Raw genomic sequence first — 5000 nt, forward strand, 5'->3', positions numbered from 1 at the left:
GACTGGAACCAGATTACCCGTACACACGGCGCTGATTAGTAATCAATGCAGAGCCATCAAACTACAGCAAATATACACAACTGTCCGTATACATGCTGAAAGAGTCTGCCCACAATGGGAACCACACGTCAGCCAGACACTCTGATCACGCACCACTCTCTGCTTCTAACAGGCGCACATACAATATGTAAGCACCAGCATGGAACAACATCCAGTGCATCTTCTCCGCCACATTACACAATCCACACTATCACAACCAGACCAGGAGGTCCATGCGGAAAATACAATATCCCAGCCTTTCGACATCCACCATTGCGCAGACCAGGCACCAACACCCACACATGTCCTATACAACGGTGCACCCAACATCACAATAGTACCTCCTGTCACAGCGCACAAACAATGACATGAGTCAAAGACACAGGTCTCACACAAGCATAGAATTGGAGCGCCGCCTCTAATAAGCCAAAGGTGCATCCTGACGTGACAAATCTGATCATGTCACAAGCATTCACTTACTATAATCACTATCAACGAACCTGCCGCCCCCGCCCCCCCCCCCCTACACCTTTCCTTACAACAACGTGTAACCTAACCTAACCTAACCTAACCTATGTTGTACCTTAACCTAACCTATGTTGTACCTTAACCTAACCTATGTTGTACCTTAACCTAACCTATGTTGTACCTTAACCTAACCTATGTTGTACCTTAACCTAACCTATGTTGTACCTTAACCTAACCTATGTTGTACCTTAACCTAACCTATGTTGTACCTTAACCTAACCTATGTTGTACCTTAACCTAACCTATGTTGTACCTTAACCTAACCTATGTTGTACCTTAACCTAACCTATGTTGTACCTTAACCTAACCCATGTTGTACCTTAACCTAACCCATGTTGTACCTTAACCTAACCCATGTTGTACCTTAACCTAACCCATGTTGTACCTTAACCTAACCCATGTTGTACCTTAACCTAACCCATGTTGTACCTTAACCTAACCCATGTTGTACCTTAACCTAACCCATGTTGTACCTTAACCTAACCCATGTTGTACCTTAACCTAACCCATGTTGTACCTTAACCTAACCCATGTTGTGCCTTAACCTAACCCATGTTGTGCCTTAACCTAACCCATGTTGTGCCTTAACCTAACCCATGTTGTGCCTTAACCTAACCCATGTTGTGCCTTAACCTAACCCATGTTGTGCCTTAACCTAACCCACGTTGTGCCTTAACCTAACCCACGTTGTGCCTTAACCTAACCCATGTTGTGCCTTAACCTAACCCATGTTGTGCCTTAACCTAACCCATGTTGTGCCTTAACCTAACCCATGTTGTGCCTTAACCTAACCCATGTTGTGCCTTAACCTAACCCATGTTGTGCCTTAACCTAACCCATGTTGTGCCTTAACCTAACCCACGTTGTGCCTTAACCTAACCCACGTTGTGCCTTAACCTAACCCACGTTGTGCCTTAACCTAACCCACGTTGTGCCTTAACCTAACCCATGTTGTGCCTTAACCTAACCCATGTTGTGCCTTAACCTAACCCATGTTGTGCCTTAACCTAACCCATGTTGTGCCTTAACCTAACCCACGTTGTGCCTTAACCTAACCCACGTTGTGCCTTAACCTAACCCACGTTGTGCCTTAACCTAACCCACGTTGTGCCTTAACCTAACCCACGTTGTGCCTTAACCTAACCCACGTTGTGCCTTAACCTAACCCACGTTGTCCCCTAAAGTAACCCACGTTGTCCCCTAACGTAACCCACGTTGTCCCCTAACGTAACCCATGTTGTCGCCTAAACCTGCTCTGTAATTGTTATACGACTCGTTCAATTAGTGTAGTGTTGCCCACCCGCAACCCTCGCAATATAGTTCGCTACTCGCACTGCCCGCTCCCCTGTGTATCGCTTCATGTTAAACACCTTGCAAGTCTTGCTGACTTTCCACATGCTCCTGCTGTACACTGTAATGTGGATGGCAGCAGGACGTACATGCCGCCCCTCCCCACGTCCCCACCTTGCCCCCCTGCCTTCGCAAGCTGGTTGGTGAGAAGTTTGCATGTTCAATGCCCTTCGCATGCGACGTACTCAGGCTACGTTGTGGTGCGGCCTGTGTCAACCGTCCGCTAATGTCGTACGCGTAAACCACAATCTGTACTGCACATTCGTCCTTATGTACCGAATGATACATCGTGGCACATGTGTGACCGTACAACGACTGCGCCCAAAAACGGCGGACCATACAGTGCAAATATTGTGCACGCAGCTACGTGTCGTCTCCCTATGAGAGCTGGATTGCAGTGTGGTACGCCATAGAGACGTGTGGGAGGAACGGACGCCGTGGATGGCGATCAGCATGAGCTGTCTGTTGATGTATTCGGACCTAGTCGTCTCTCCTCACACACCGTGATGGCATGGTGCACCGCGTTCCATATCTGCGACATGCTACAGAGGCCGGTTGACAGTCGTTCGAGCAATGGACATCGCATACGTACGGGGGCCACCTTCCACGTATTGTCTAGGCGTGCACATTTTGTTGCGTGTATGTGGGCAGACGTAGTGTGGCGTGACACCTGACACAGGCATGCAATAATCGTTGAAGTTGCAAATGGCGATGGACGCCTGCGTTTTCTGGTGAAGTTACGCAAATGAACAAATGGTAACCTGTTGTGGTGCGGTTGTTCTCGCTAGGGGTGAATCGGTGATGGCGACGATAGGTTGAGGTACGAACCGGTTGTTCCAGCGATACCCACCATGCCGACGAAACTGAACGGCATCTGGGTGTGAAGCGATACGCGGCGGTGGCTGGGTGGGACCGTCCCCGGCCGGTGAGGGGGCGCCTCCCGGCGTGCTGGCCGCGCGGTGCGTGGGCGCACGCGCTACAGCCGGCTGGTGGGGGCGGCCAGTGGCAGGCGCGCCGGCCGACGGACGCGGCAGGCGTCGCAGCTGCGCGCCGGCGCACCCTGCGCGCGGCGCCGTGCGGCCAAAGTAGGTCCTCGCGGGCCCGGTGCGAAGCGCGGTGGACATCTTCAGTGTGCTGGTCCGATTGAGGACTGTGTGCGTTGAGGATGCGCCGCCGCCCGGCGCTCGGCGCCGCGACGCCGTCTGCTGCTCGGTCGCCCCAGCGGTTCTCGCTGGTGGTTTGTATCGCAGATGTGCGGATGTGTTGGCGCGTGCGCTGTGCTGGGAGAGTTCGCTTCGGCACCCAAGTGGGGCTTTTGTCCTTCTGTGGCGCTGGCGTTGGAGCTGCCGGTCACCGTAGGTGGCGCGTGTTGTCTCCCGCCGGCAATGCCACGACAGCACGCTCCCGGGCCTCTGTCGGCAGCGGCAAGCTCAGTTGGGAGCACGGGTGGTCGCACCGAAAGCGTCTACTCGCCTAACTCCGGGCGATTGCGCCTCTCTCGAACCCGACCAAGTACTTGGGACGGCGCTGCGCGCCGCCGGGACCTGAGAGGGTTTCGAGGTGTATTGTGCAGGGGAGCTCAGCCTCCTCCTGTTTGCAGAATGATTGAGCGGACGCTTGCGTGTTCGCGCGGGCCCCCGGGACACACTCCCGGGCGGCCGGCTGCTCAGCTCTAGTTGACGCAGCTCCCTGGTTGATCCTGCCAGTAGTCATATGCTTGTCTCAAAGATTAAGCCATGCATGTCTCAGTACAAGCCGCATTAAGGTGAAACCGCGAATGGCTCATTAAATCAGTTATGGTTCCTTAGATCGTACCCACGTTACTTGGATAACTGTGGTAATTCTAGAGCTAATACATGCAAACAGAGTCCCGACCAGAGATGGAAGGGACGCTTTTATTAGATCAAAACCAATCGGTCGGCTCGTCCGGTCCGTTTGCCTTGGTGACTCTGAATAACTTTGGGCTGATCGCACGGTCCTCGTACCGGCGACGCATCTTTCAAATGTCTGCCTTATCAACTGTCGATGGTAGGTTCTGCGCCTACCATGGTTGTAACGGGTAACGGGGAATCAGGGTTCGATTCCGGAGAGGGAGCCTGAGAAACGGCTACCACATCCAAGGAAGGCAGCAGGCGCGCAAATTACCCACTCCCGGCACGGGGAGGTAGTGACGAAAAATAACGATACGGGACTCATCCGAGGCCCCGTAATCGGAATGAGTACACTTTAAATCCTTTAACGAGTATCTATTGGAGGGCAAGTCTGGTGCCAGCAGCCGCGGTAATTCCAGCTCCAATAGCGTATATTAAAGTTGTTGCGGTTAAAAAGCTCGTAGTTGGATTTGTGTCCCACGCTGTTGGTTCACCGCCCGTCGGTGTTTAACTGGCATGTATCGTGGGACGTCCTGCCGGTGGGGCGAGCCGAAGGCGTGCGACCGCCTCGTGCGTGCTCGTGCGTCCCGAGGCGGACCCCGTTGAAATCCTACCAGGGTGCTCTTTATTGAGTGTCTCGGTGGGCCGGCACGTTTACTTTGAACAAATTAGAGTGCTTAAAGCAGGCAAGCCCGCCTGAATACTGTGTGCATGGAATAATGGAATAGGACCTCGGTTCTATTTTGTTGGTTTTCGGAACCCGAGGTAATGATTAATAGGGACAGGCGGGGGCATTCGTATTGCGACGTTAGAGGTGAAATTCTTGGATCGTCGCAAGACGAACAGAAGCGAAAGCATTTGCCAAGTATGTTTTCATTAATCAAGAACGAAAGTTAGAGGTTCGAAGGCGATCAGATACCGCCCTAGTTCTAACCATAAACGATGCCAGCCAGCGATCCGCCGCAGTTCCTCCGATGACTCGGCGGGCAGCCTCCGGGAAACCAAAGCTTTTGGGTTCCGGGGGAAGTATGGTTGCAAAGCTGAAACTTAAAGGAATTGACGGAAGGGCACCACCAGGAGTGGAGCCTGCGGCTTAATTTGACTCAACACGGGAAACCTCACCAGGCCCGGACACCGGAAGGATTGACAGATTGATAGCTCTTTCTTGATTCGGTGGGTGGTGGTGCATGGCCGTTCTTAGTTGGTGGAGCG

At 52.8% G+C, this 5000-nt stretch overlaps 1 non-coding gene across 1 annotated transcript in view; it reads left to right on the forward strand.

The window, feature by feature from the left end:
- The first annotated feature begins 3603 nt into the window (after positions 1-3603).
- LOC124726102 overlaps positions 3604-5000 on the forward strand; it is a 1909-nt gene continuing 512 nt past the window's right edge. Inside the window, exon 1 of the ribosomal RNA XR_007006713.1 lies at positions 3604-5000. This exon is cut by the window's right edge and continues 512 nt beyond it. This is a non-coding gene — a ribosomal RNA (small subunit ribosomal RNA).

Source organism: Schistocerca piceifrons, unplaced genomic scaffold (genome assembly GCF_021461385.2).
Source record: "Schistocerca piceifrons isolate TAMUIC-IGC-003096 unplaced genomic scaffold, iqSchPice1.1 HiC_scaffold_1044, whole genome shotgun sequence".
Lineage (NCBI taxonomy): Eukaryota > Metazoa > Arthropoda > Insecta > Orthoptera > Acrididae > Schistocerca > Schistocerca piceifrons.